The sequence below is a fragment of the Muscardinus avellanarius genome (genome assembly GCF_963383645.1).
Source record: "Muscardinus avellanarius genome assembly, chromosome: 11".
Taxonomy (NCBI): domain Eukaryota; kingdom Metazoa; phylum Chordata; class Mammalia; order Rodentia; family Gliridae; genus Muscardinus; species Muscardinus avellanarius.
In genome coordinates, this window is record NC_137797.1 from 47,755,912 (window position 1) to 47,770,118 (window position 14,207).

The following is a 14,207-nucleotide window of genomic DNA, read 5'->3' on the forward strand; positions in this document are numbered from 1 at the left end:
TGAAAAGTGAGCCACATCAGAAAATGTAAAATTGGTATTGGGCAGAAAGAGAGAGAATACAGATGGGTTCATTTTTTTTAACTCCAAATGAATAACTAATGAACAGAGATGAGGATGGAATTCAAAAATTGTCAATTAAACAGCTGTTTCATCAAATACCTATCACAGAAAACTTTCTCATTTAAGTAAAATTTTCAGGAAGGCAGTTACAAGAGGAAAGTCTGCACAGAAAAGCTGGTATATATTTGTTTTAATTATTTTTTAGTACTAGAACTTGAATCATTTATTTTATTTTACTTTAGAGACAAGTCTCACCAACTTGTCCAGGCCAGCCTTGAACTTGGGATCCACCCTCCTTAGCCTCGCTAGTATTTAAGATTGCAGTCACTCCCAAGTCTGGTTTAATGAACTATTTTTAAAATGCTTTGTTTATATATAACATACTAAGGTAAAGTTATTTTTATTTTTATTAATATGATAATATACCTAAAATAATATATAGACCATTTAAAGAAAAATACCAACACTAAATAAATACATAGCCACTGATATCAATTTTATTTATTTCTCCACTTAATGTATATTCTTTTGCTAATAAATGCCTATTAGCTCCTCCTTGCCTATAACATAAACTCTAAGAACCTAGCTTTCACTACATGTTTCCAGTTTTATGTTTACTTGTATCTTATGACATATCCCATCCAATAGTTATTGGAATATCAAGAGAGTTCAGAAAAAAGCTATTTCTCTGCCTTTCAGTGTGTATTTTTCTGCCTAGAATGCCATTCTTATGCCAATTAAACTGTAATTTAAATATAGTATTATCTTGTTCTTAAGAAATCTTTAATAATCTCAAACTTAGTTAATTATCTCCTTTTCTCTGTACTTCTAGTATATTTTAGTTATCTTTCTTATGGACTTGAAACATATTTTAGATGAATCCCAAATTAAAAAAAGTGAACATTGGTTTTGAAATCAGACAACTTTTTATTCAAATACTGCATTCATTATTGATTAACTTTATGGCCTGAAAAAATTTTACTTTTATTCTCTATAAATATTAATGCTTATTTTATAGGAGCCCTGAGAATATTGAATGGAACTATCTGTAAGAGACTCAGTTTCTGCTAATATACACTAAATACATATACCTTTTTGAAAACTTACAACTCAAGTATATATATAATTTATATAATTAATTTTACCTTCTTGATTAATGAATGAATGTATTCTCTATTTTTATTTTAATTAATATTGCATATTAATTATAAAATAATATTTCTTTGTGACTTTTTGTTACAAATGATATAAAGTAATTTGATCATATCTACCTTCTCTGTTACCTTTTATTACACCACTTCAAGTTTTCCTATTCCTTTCCCCTTTTCTAATAATCCTTTCTACCTTCGTTTTTTGTAAAAAAAAAAATCCATGTTCTTTTTTTTTATTTAGTGGTACTGGGGTTCCTGGAAACCCTTCTACCTCCGGGCTACACTCCCAGACACCTATTTTTTATATTTTTATTTGGAAACAGGGTCTCTTAAGCCAATGAGGCTGGCTTCGAACCTGCATGATCCTCCTGTCTCTGTCTCCCAAGTGTGGGGATTAGAAGTGTGCGCCACCATGCCCAGCTAAATCCATGTTTTTATGGAATAATATTCTACTAAATAACTTTTTAGAAATAGTATATGAAAACTTTTATTAAAATCCATGTTATTATGGAATAAAATTATACTAAATAACTTCTTAGAAATAGTATATGAAACCTTTTATTTCATTATTCCTATTTGCCCTCAAAAGAAAATGTTAGCTGCTCTGGGCTTGATGTAAAACTCAACATCATGGTAGAAGGTTGGGATGAAGGAAAGCTACTAATTCATGGTAACTAAAGAGAGGAGAGGAGAGAAGGGAGAGAGAGAGGGGAGAGAGAGAGAGAGAGAGAGAGAGAGAGAGAGAGAGAGAGAGAGAGAGAGAGAGAAAGGGAGGAAGGGAAGAAAGAGAAAGAAGAGAGGAGGAGAAAAGAGAGGAGAGGAGAGAAGAGAGGAGAGGAGAGAAGAGAGGAGAGGAGAGAGAATAGAATGGAATGGAATGGAATGGAATGGAATGGAATAGAATAGAATAGAATAGAATAGAATAGAATAGAATAGAAAAAGGAAAGGAGAAGAGAAGAGAAGAGAAGAGAAGAGAAGAGAAGAGAAGAGAAGAGAAGAGAAGAGAAGGTAAGGTACGGGAGAGAAGATACACTTTTCCAGGGCTGCTCCTTGTGACCTATTTTGTCTACCTAGGTACTACCTCCTAGTATTCCCAGTAGTTCTTTTAGCTATCAGTGGATCATGAGTTCAGATTCCTCATGATCCAAACACCTCTCCCACCTCTGAACACATCATAAAGGCCATTAAGGGGGAAATGACTGCAGTGGTTCAGGAAGGGTTATAAAAGCATAGGCAGAGAGCAGATACAAATGCAGTGAGTCACTGTAGGTGATCAGTTTTACTGAACCAGTTCCACAGACTTGTCAAGATAAGGGTCCAGAGAGAGGGAAGTTTCAGAGTTAGTTTGAGGTGTCAGTTTACAGTGGGCTTCCTTAGCACTTGTACTCAAAATAAAATAACTCATGGCAAACTACTACTTTATAAAATGGAGTAGGTAGGCACAGCCTGAAAACTATTGTTCTATATGTCACAGAGTAACTCAGAGATAGGCACAGCCTGCTCTCCACATTCTGGTATAAGCCAGTTCCAAAGGCTTTTGAGCCATACAGTTAGGTATGATCATAGCTGTGACCCTATTTTTGGTACTAATTTTTGTGTTAGTCACTTTTCTGTCACTGCAAAAAATGCCTAAAACATAAAACTTAGAAGTTTATTTTGGTTTATGGTTTTAGAAGTTCCAACTCATGTTTGGCCAGCTCTGTTACTCTGGGTATGAGGTGAGGCAGAAAATGATGGAAGGGCTGATGGAAGAAAACTGCTCTCCTCACGACAGCTGGGGAGGTGGTGGATACAGGGCAGAAAATAAATTCATCTAGGGCATGCTCCAGTGACCTATTATCTCCAAGTAGGTCCCACTTCCCAGTAGTCCATTCAGCTATCAATAGATTAATCTACTAATAAGGACTGAGTTCCCAAAACCCCACTGCTAAACAGGTTGGAGTACATTCTAGATCCAAGAAAATGAATAAATATTAGAAATATTAGAAAAATATTAGAAAATGAATAAATAAAAGGAGGCTAAAACAGGAGGATTGCAAGCTTGTGAAAACATCAGCAACTGAGCAAGGCCTTCCAAAATTTACTGAGATTCTGCTTCAAAACAAAAACTAATGATAATTAAAACAGGGTTGAGGGTATGAATGTCCCTGTTTCAATCTCCAGTACCAAGAGAAAAAAAAAAGAAAATAATCATTTATTTCACATTGATGGTAGATACTTTTATTACTTCATTCATAGGTATTTGCAAAGAAGAGTTTATAAGAAATCCAAGAAGAGTAGAGTTTAAGTTTCACAAGAAAAGATGATCTGTCCTTTATCTTAAAAGGAAAGCTTTTAAGCTTGTGTACACTATTGGCCATAGCCAAACATCTTCTAAAAGTCACTTGGGAAATCTCCAAAAATAATTCTTTTCTTCCCTTCATGTTGGTTCCAAGCATTGAAAGTATACAGAGGAAATATTTCTTAAATATACAAAAGACTTTTGAAATTATCTATCTGGCAACTAATAGAGAGAATGTAATATTTCTAGAAATCTCAAGAAAGCTAAGAGTCTCAGAAACTAAACTGATATAAAAAAGAGTTAAAAAGTAAATAAAAGATAAGTGAAGATTTATAAAATGTATGTCTACCTACTTATTTCTATTTTCATATCTAAGAGACTATAGCTATAATCAAAACATAATTGTATCATTCATTGCATGTCCTTTTTAACAATGTTATAGCCCTTTTTATTTTAAACTTATTTTTATTAAAACTCAATAACACTGAACAAATTGTTTAGATAACATAATTTTTGTAAAAGGGGTCACTCTAGGAATTTTTTTTCAGCTAAATTATGTCTTTTAATTCTTGTATTTTATTTGCTTTGAATCAAAACTGTGTTAGATAAATTACTTGTAATTTGCTCTGTTAGATTACAATTTTATGTCTTTCTCTTTTCTTATATCTTAATAATACGATTCCTAAACTAAATATAGTTATCTTTAGATAAGAAATAATCTCAACACCATTGCAAATAGTTTCTTACCTCTTAAAGTAAAATTTAATGGTGCATTTTCACCTCTTTTTCAGACCTTCATTCTTTAATACCTAGTCTTTTCTTTGGAGTCTTCTTTGCCTTTTATTTTTTCTCAGTGACAATCACCGATTAGAATTGGAGTTTTGGAGAAGAATAGAAGACTCAGAAACAAATTTGTACACTTATAGACAATTTATTTTTGAAAGAGGGGCCAAAAATATACATTGGAAAAAAGGTAGCCTCTTCAACAAATGGTGCGGGCAAAACTGGGTTAACCATATGCAGAAAAAATGGAAATAAATTCCAGTTTCTCGCCCTACACAAGTATCAATTCAAGATAGACCAAAGACTTGGGAATTAGACCAGAGACCTTGAAGATCCTTGAAGAGGACATAGGTCCACCACTGCTTTTTTGAAATATGACAAAAACAAAACATCCAGCTTAAAATTCTGGCATCCAGTTATTGTTGACATTGCTCACATAATCATTTGTGAAGCACCAGAAGTTGTACAGATTTACAAAAGAAGTGGGAATGATTACCAGTATCCCAGAGGGTCTAATTATATACGAAAATAATGGCAAAAAAATGACAACCATAAAAATAGAGTTAAATATTATAATTGAGTAAGCATATAGATGACTTTTTGCAGTACTGGGGATGGAACCCAGGGACATTGAACCTCCGAGCTATACCCCCAGCCCTATTTTGTAGTATTTTTTGTTTGTTTTTTTGTTTGTTTGTTTGTTTGTTTGTTTGTTTGTTTTTTGGTACCAGGCATGGAACCCAGGGGCATTCTATCTCTGAATTATGCTCTCAGCCCTATTTTTTAGTCTTTTAATTTTTTATTTATTATTACTATTATTATTATTTTTATTGTACTGGGGATGGAACCCAGGAGCATTTCATCTCCAATCTACACCTCCAGTCCTATTTTTTAGTCTTCATGTTTTTTTGAAACAGGATCTCACTGATTTGTGAATGGCCTCGGTAAGTAGCTGGGGCTGTCCCGAAAATCACGAGCCTTCTGAATGCTGGAATTACAAACGTAGGCCACCACACCGAGCCCTAAAGATAAGTTTAAAAAATGTAGCAAACATAGGAACTGGGGTTCCTGGAAACCCTTCTACCTCCGGTCTACACTCCCAGACCTATTTTATACTTTTTATTTGGAAACAGGGTCTCTTAAGCCATCGTGGCTGGCTTTGAACCTACGTGATCCTCCTGTCTCTGCCTCCCAAGCCCGGGGATTACAATTGTGCACCAACACGCCCGGCCATAGGAACTATTTCTAAATTAAAATAGAAAATAAGATTTCACTAACTCTATCATATATAATAAATTGTGGGAACCAAAGGAAGCACATGTATTCAGAGAAAATAGATAATATAATCATAGAAACTAAATGTTTATTTCTCAGTGATAGCGTATACAGATAGAAAATTGTGTTTATAGTTTGCTGACTAGTGCACAGTAAGGGCTCAGAATGGATTTGACCTTTTCTATTTCAATAATAGGCAAGATAAATTTTTATATTTTCTCTCAAAAAAATAAGTAAAATGATCTGTGATCAATTGCAAAACATTCTTTTTCTTTATCTATCCCTTTCTCTATCCCTTGGAATGTGTACGTTTATCTTCTTTCAACAAAGTAATAATATTGAAGACAATTTTCCATCTTTTTAAACTAGGCTTCAGTTTTGACTTGCTCTGACTAGTAGAATATGGCAGGAAAAAAAATAAAATCATTCCAGCTTTGAACACTTTCACATTTGTTCTTGGAATCCTGTTGAGATACAAGGTGGGGAAGCTCCTGGTGGATAACTAGAATAACAATCAACAACTATGAATCAACAATGAGCCAAATCCCAGAAGCAAAAATCCCTGGATAACTAGAAGCCAACTAAAAATTCACAAGTTAACCTGGCTGAGATTAGAACTGTCCATGTGTAGGAAAACTTCTAACCCACAAAAGTGTTAAATAAAAAAGAGTTAAACAAATAGGTATGATTTTAAGTCATTGAGGTGGCCAAAAATTAATTCAAAATAAAACAATGCCCAGGAGTGGTGGTACACTCTTATAATCCCAAGTACTTGTGAGGATGATACAGGAGGATCGCAGGTTTATAGCCAGCCTCAGTTACTTAGGACTGCTACAATTTAGTGTGACCCTATGTCAAAATAAAGAATAAAAGAAATAGGGCTGGGATGTAGCTCTGAGGTAGAATGCCCTGAGTTCAATTCCTAGTACCAAGATAAATGAATTAATTATTAATTAGTGGGACATCATTGATAAGTATAAAAGTTAAAGTGCTTTATTTGAACAAACATTTATCGAATACCTAACTCTTATCTTAAACATCATATTGTAGTAATAAAATAAACATAGATCCTTGTTCGTGTAGAGTTTATATTCCAGAGGCAGTGGTAAACAACAAAAATATTTATAATATGTCAGATGTTGATAAATTTTATGACAAAACTAAGCCAGAAAAGGCATATTAAAATTACTATTTGGAGCTGAGCATGGTGGCACATGCTTGTAATCCCAGCATTTGGGAGGCTGAGACCAGAGGATAGTAGTTCGTCTATAGCCTGAGCTACTTAGCGAGCCTCTTTGTAACTCAGCGCAACCCTGTTTCAAAATAAAGAGTAAAAATAGGCTGGGCATGGTGGTGCATGCTGGTAATTCCAGCATTTTGGAGGCTGAGCCAGGAGGATTGCAGTTCGGGACAACCTTAGCTACTAATTAGTGAACCCATTTGCAACTCAGTGAGACTCTATTTCAAAATAAAAAATAAAAAAACAGATCTGGGTATAATTCAGAAGTAGACTGCCCCTGGGTTCCATCCCCAGTATTTCAATAAATAAATAAAACTATTTGGTAAGTAAGGAAGAGAGATAGTTTTAATTAGTATTAATGGTATTTTGAAATGTAGAATGGGGTAAAATGAGTTCACAGTCAAAATATGGTTCATTTATTAAAACTATTGCCTCTCCAGGAGATGAGAGAGGGTCTTGCTCACTCACAGGACTCTTAGGGGAGAGGAGAGTGAACAGGAGAAGACTTGGTTGCTTTTCTGGAGGTAGATGGAGCAGCTTAAGTTTTTCTGTTGTCTAGACACTCTGACTGGGTAAAACTGTCCATGTGAAAGCTGGAGAATCTCAGGGCCTTATGTTCTCATGAAGTCCTTAATCTGAATTGCCAAGGTAATTGAATTGGAGTAATTTAGGAGTTTGGGGTGTGTTGATGAGTTGATTGGCATGAGGAACAGAAGATCAAGGCAAAAGTCTCATACTAAGTGTGGATGGAGCTATCCAAAAGTCTAGGGGCCCAGACAGAATAAAGAGCAGAAAGAGGAGGAAGAGACATAAGTCAAGTTTGATTCTACTTGAGCAGAGCTGCTGCTCTCCCCTGATCATGTCAAGCTCCAGCTTTATTCTTTTAACATGGACTCTCTCCAAAGATTCTCCAGGGAGTTTTAAGGACTTGACATATTTTACTGGGACTGCCATACCCATCATATTCTGAGGCTTCAGCTTCTAAGACCAGGCAGATGCTGGTTTCCCCAGCTCTCTGGTGTACAGGTGGCCACTGAGAATACAGCTTCAGATTGTTTAAGCCAATTTTATAAATCCTCTTTTATAATGACATACCTTGTAGGTTCTGTTTTTCATTTTTTGTTGTGTGTTTTTATTAGTGCCTTATAGTCTTACATAATAATGTAAATTATTACATAACAATGTAAATTATGTTGTGTGACATACATTAATACAACAGTTGGTAGACTCTCTCCCCCACCTCCCCATTTTCCTCCCTTTTAGTAGAGAGTGCCCAGATTGACATTAGTATATTCACATGTATACATATAGTTGATGGTAGTATTTCTGTTAACGAACCTCAGACTTCCTCCTCCCCTACCCTTAGATCTCCTTCTTGAGGTTTCTCCTCCATTATCTGAAGTTCCTCTTGTATCCCAATTACCTTGTATCCTGCACATAATAGAGAAAAAACAGGACTCTTTATTTACTATGACTGGCTAATCTTACTTAACATAATGTTCTCCAGGTCTTTCCATTTTCCAAGTATGCAAATGACATAGTTTTTTTTTTTATCACCGAGTAGAATTCCATTGTATTTATTTCCCATAATTTTGCAATCCATTCATCTGTTGATAGACACCTATGTTGGTTCTAATTTGGCTATTGTGAATTGTGCTGCTATGGATATAGGTATACATATGTTACTATAGTTCTCTGATTTCAACCTCTTTGGAAAGATACCAAGTATGGTATAGCTGTATCATCTGGTGGATCTATTCAGTTTTCTAAGGACTCTCCACATTCATCTCCCTAGAAGCTGAACTAGTTTGCAGTCTCACTAACAGTGTGAAAGAGTTCTTATTGTAGTTTTGATTTGCATCTCCCTGATTGCAAATGATGCTACACATTTTTATGTATCTATTAGCCATTTATATATCTTCTTTAGTGAAGTGTCTATTCAATTCAATTGCCCATTTCTTTTTTTTTTGTTCTTTTTGTTTTGTTTTGTTTTTGTGGGTTTTTTTTTGTTGTTGTTGTTTGTGTGTTTGTTGTTTTTTTTTTTTTTTGGTGGTGGTACTGGGGTTCCTGGAAACCCTTCTACCTCCAGGCTACACTCCAAGACCTATTTTATACTTTTTTATTTTTGGAAACAGGGTGTCTTAAGCCAGAGGCTGGCTTCGAACCTGCAGGATCCTCCTGTCTCCACCTCCCGAGCGTGGGGATTATAAGCGTGTGCCACCATTCCTGGCCAATTGCCCATTTCTTAATTGGTTTATTTTTATTTATTTTTTGTGGTGCTGGAGATTAAAATCAAGAGCATTCTACATCCAAACTACATCTCCAGCCCTATTGTTTAGTATTTTTATTTATTTTTATTTTTTTATTTTTTGGTAGTACTGGGGTTCCTGGAAGCCCTTCTACCTCCAGACTACACTCCCCAACCTATTTTATATTTTTATTTGGAAACAGAGTCTCTTATGCCAGTGAGGCTGGCTCCGAACCTGCTTGATCCTCCTGTCTCCGCCTCCCAAGCGCAGGGATTACAAGCGTGCGCCACCATGCCCGGCTAGTCTTTTTATTTTTGAAACAGGGTCTCATTGAGTTGCGAAGGATCTCGCTAAGTAACTGAGGCTGTCCAAGAATCATGATGCTTTGGTCTCAGCATCTTGAATATTGGGATTACAAGCATGCACCACCACATCCAGTTGGTTTATTTTTTTTTAGTGTAAAGTCTTTTAAGTTCTTTGTATATTATAGATATTAGAACAGAAGATACAGAAACAGATCTACATATTTATGGTCAATTGATCTTCAACAAAGGGTCCAGATGTATATGTTGCTAAAAGACAGTCTTTTTGAAAAATGGTGTTGGGGAAAACTGGCTATCCATTAGACACTGGTAGAAACTTCGTCAACAAGACCCCCAAAACTCAAGTAATTAAAGCAAGAATTATTAAGAAGGCTGTCGTGACACTAAAAGTTTCTGTTATCAAAGAAAATCATTAAGAGTCTAAAGAAAAAGCCAATGGAATGCAAGATCTTTATCATCTATTGCTCTGACATAATATTCTGTTTCTCAAGAGAACCCGACTAGTACAGGGCCAAAAGACGAGGCAAGTATAGATGGGATTCTGTGTCATTCTGTTCAGATGTGGAAACAAATCAGAATGGGAGTAAAAGATTTAAAATAGCCAGGTGGGTGGCGCACGCTTGTAATCCCAGCATTCGGAAGGCTGAGACCTGGATAATCACGGTTCGGACAGCCTCAGCTACTTAGTGAGGCCCTTTGCAACTCAGTGAGACCCGGTTTCAAAATAAAGAATAAAAAATACGGCAGGGGGTGTAGCTCAGAGGTCAAATGACCCTGGGTTCCATCCCCAGACCCACAAAGAAAAAAAAATATTTAAAATAAATCAGTACTCAAATACAAAAACAAAGATGTGAAGAGCCCCACCCATTGCCTGCTAGCTCGAAGACCTAAAAATAGTGCCGAGCGGAAGCTCTGTGAGGCCCATTAAGCAGTAAACAACTTTCAGGAAGTCCGGTAACCGGAGCATGGGGCGCACGGGAACACTACATACCACTGTTTGTAACAAATGAGCTAATTTTGCATGGAGCGAGTGATCTGAGTGCTGATTGGCTGCTTGGGATATATAAGCGGGGAGCGGGGAGCGGAGAGGAGAAGAGTATGTAAGAGCCTGGGATAATAAAGAGTCCGAAGAAGATCGTCTCCGGTGTCGTGCATGAAAGCGGCAAGTGGTGGCCCGTACGGGGAATCTCTCTCAACGAGACGGTCAGAACTTTGGACTTTCCAGGGCAGCCGGCTGGTAAGTTCTCCTGTGAAGAGGGAGGCTCTACAAAGTAGAGGATCATAAGATTGTTCTTTCCCAACTCCGTTTGAGGACGAAGGGGAGCTCCTTTGAGGGGAGGATTTATAGGGTAGTATACTCTCAGGCTGGACCTGAGGCTGAATAGGTATGGGAAATAATCCATCTCATCCAATACAAAAGGCTTTAAAAGCCTTATTAAACGGAAAGGGGTTAAAACTTAGGGATAAGACTATTCAGGGTTTTTTGAGCCAAGTGGATGAGGTGGCCCCTTGGTTTGCAGTATCAGGAAACTTGACCCTGGCAAGTTGGGATAAGTTAGGGAAGGATATTAAAAGGGCAGAGAAAAACAATCAAGTCACGGGAGGAACTTATCCTTTGTGGCGCCTCGTCAGGGCATGTTTGGAGCAGAAATACTACAAACCGCTAGTGCGAGAGGGACAAGTGGCACTTGATCTGTTAAAAGAGGAACGGTCCACTTCCTCTCACCCAGCTAGTGAACTAGGCTCTGAAGGGGAGGGGGACTCGGACGAGGAACTTGCGGCAATAGAGGAGGAAGTCAGCAGATTAACCCTAGCTACGGGCCCCTCGCAGGGCTCTGTTCCTCCGCCCTATAATCCCTCAGCTCCAGGACAAAGCGGAGGCCGCTCCTTTAATGAAAAGGTATGGCGTGAGCCGGAAATGTTACTATCCAGACAGGCTTTCCCCGTGTTTCAACCACAAGGAGGAGGACCTCGGTATCATGAGCCTTTAGATTATAAGCTTGTAAAACATATTGCTGAGTCCGTGCGGACTTATGGTACCAATGCTGCATACACCGTAGCCACCTTAGAAAGCATTTACAGGTATGCCATGACCCCTGGAGATTGGCAGAACTTGGCCCGAGCGGCTTTGACCCCAGGACAGTATTTAGATTGGAAGGCTTTCCTTATTGAGTTCGCAGCAGAGCAAGCAGCGGTGAATCAGGCCGCAGGACAACCTGCCTGGAATTTGGATATGCTTTTGGGACAGGGACAATTTGCTAACAACCAGACCTGTTACCCTCAACAAGTGTATGATCAGATAAACAATTTGGCCACCAGGGCATGGAAAAGTTTGCCTAATAAAGGGGAGGTGTCAGGCAATCTTACTAAGATAATTCAAGGTCCCACTGAGCCTTTTTCTGATTTTGTGGCTAGGATGGTAGAAGCTGCTGGACGAATATTCGGGGATGTCGATGCAGCCATGCCACTTGTTAAACAGCTTATTTTCGAACAATGTAATACTGAATGCAAACAAGCTATAAATCCATATAAAAGTAAAGGTTTAGAAGTATGGATGAAGTTATGTAGAGAACTCGGCGGACCTTTAACCAACTCGGGGCTCGCTGCGGCTATCATGCAAGCATCTGGCAGGCAAAAGGGCAATAACAACACCCGACTAGGAAATTGCTTTACATGTGGGGCGGCAGGGCATTTAAAAAGAGACTGCCCAAAACGAGGCTCTCTCTCTCAAAAGAGCCCACCAGACCTATGTAAGAGATGTAGAAAAGGCAGACATCCCGCCTCAGAGTGCCGGTCCGTTAAGGATATTGACGGCAATATCCTACCGTCCCATGATCAGTCGGGACAGGGTCGCCCGCTGTCAAAAAACGGGAAACGGGGCCCCCATCCCCAGGGCCCTTACAAGTATGGGGGCCAACAAATGTACAATGCTATAGAGACACACCAAACACCCCAATGGCCCAATCTCCAACCGCCCAAGGAATCCGGAGAGCCACTCCCGGTTCAGCGGGATTGGACCTCTGTGCCACCACCTGGCTGGTATTAACCCCTCGAATGGGAATTCAAATTATGTCGACTGATATGTCAGGGCCATTACCCCCAGAAACGGTGGGCATAGTTTTGGGGCGATCATCATCCACCATGAAAGGCCTAATAACTCATCCTGGAGTTATTGACCAAGATTATGAGGGCGTTATAAAGGTTATGGTCTCCGCCCCCAGAGAAATTGTTGCCATCTCTCCTGGTGATCGGATAGCGCAGCTGTTATTATTACCTAGTCTACATTCTCTCTTCCCTTCAAAAAAGGAACAGCGAGGAGAAAAAGGGTTTGGGTCCTCTGGTACTAATATAATATCTCTCGCCTTTGATATGGGAAAACGACCTTTAATTACTTTGAAAGTGGAGGGAAAGCCGATTCTAGGATTGCTTGATACAGGGGCAGATACTAGTGTAATTGCTTCTAAGGATTGGCCCCCCGCCTGGCCCATAAAAAAGGCTGACACACAGCTTAGAGGATTAGGATACATTAAAACACCTGATATTAGTGCTAGACCCCTTCATTGGGAGGACCAAGAAAAACATTCTGGGACCTTTACACCCTATATGCTGGAAATTCCGGTCTCCTTGTGGGGTCGAGATCTACTTCTGGACATGGGATTCCGATTACATAATGAGTATTCTCCCCAGGCGCTACATATGTTTAACAAGCAAGGTTTTCATCCATCATTTGGATTAGGGCGAAACCTACAGGGACGGAGGAGCCCTGTCCCCACTGAAGGACAAAACACTAAACAGGGATTGGGTTTTGTGGAGTAGCCACCGGGGAGGCAATTCCCATCACTTGGAAGACGGGGGATCCAGTATGGGTTTCCCAGTGGCCTCTCCCCCGTGAAAAATTGGAAGCAGCAAAAGAGTTAGTAAAAGAACAACTAAAATTAGGACATATCCAATCATCCACATCACCCTGGAATACCCCTATATTTGTAATAAAGAAAAAATCAGGAAAATGGAGACTATTACATGATCTCCGAGCCATAAATGAACAAATGCAAGTTATGGGACCAGTCCAACGTGGACTCCCCCTTCTCTCAACTATTCCAAAATTCTGGCCAATTATAGTGATTGATATAAAAGATTGCTTTTTCTCTATACCATTAAATCCTCTAGATACCCCACGTTTTGCTTTTACTGTGCCATCCCTAAACCAAGAGCAAATTGACCAGAGATATGAGTGGAGAGTGCTCCCCCAGGGTATGGCGAATAGCCCCACTCTTTGTCAACTATATGTGGATGCTGCCTTACAACCTGTTAGGGATAAATTCCCTCCATTGCGTTGTCTCCATTATATGGATGATATCCTATTAGCCTGTGAAAATGAAAAGGTACTGGATGAAGCGTATTGTGTGCTTGTTAAAGCCCTTGAGGAAAAGGGTTTAGTTAAAGCATCTGAAAAGGTTCAAAAGGGCACCATCACCCATTTTTTGGGAAATATTCTTTATCCCAATTTTGTCACGCCTCAAAAGGTCACCATTCGTACAGACCAGTTACACACTTTAAATGATTTTCAAAAGTTATTAGGAGATATTAATTGGATACGTCCTGCTTTAGGAATCCCAAATTTTATGCTAAAACCTTTATATGATATCCTCAAAGGAGATTCTTCCTTAACCTCTCCTAGAATGCTGACTGCTGAAGCCCGGGAAGCCTTAAGTTTGGTAGAACAAGCTTTAACTAAGGCTTCCCTTAAGCGCATTTCACCGAGGGATTCTATTTGGGCATGTATACTGGCTACTGAGCTCCAACCCACTGGGGTCTTATGGCAACAAGGACCTCTATTATGGATTC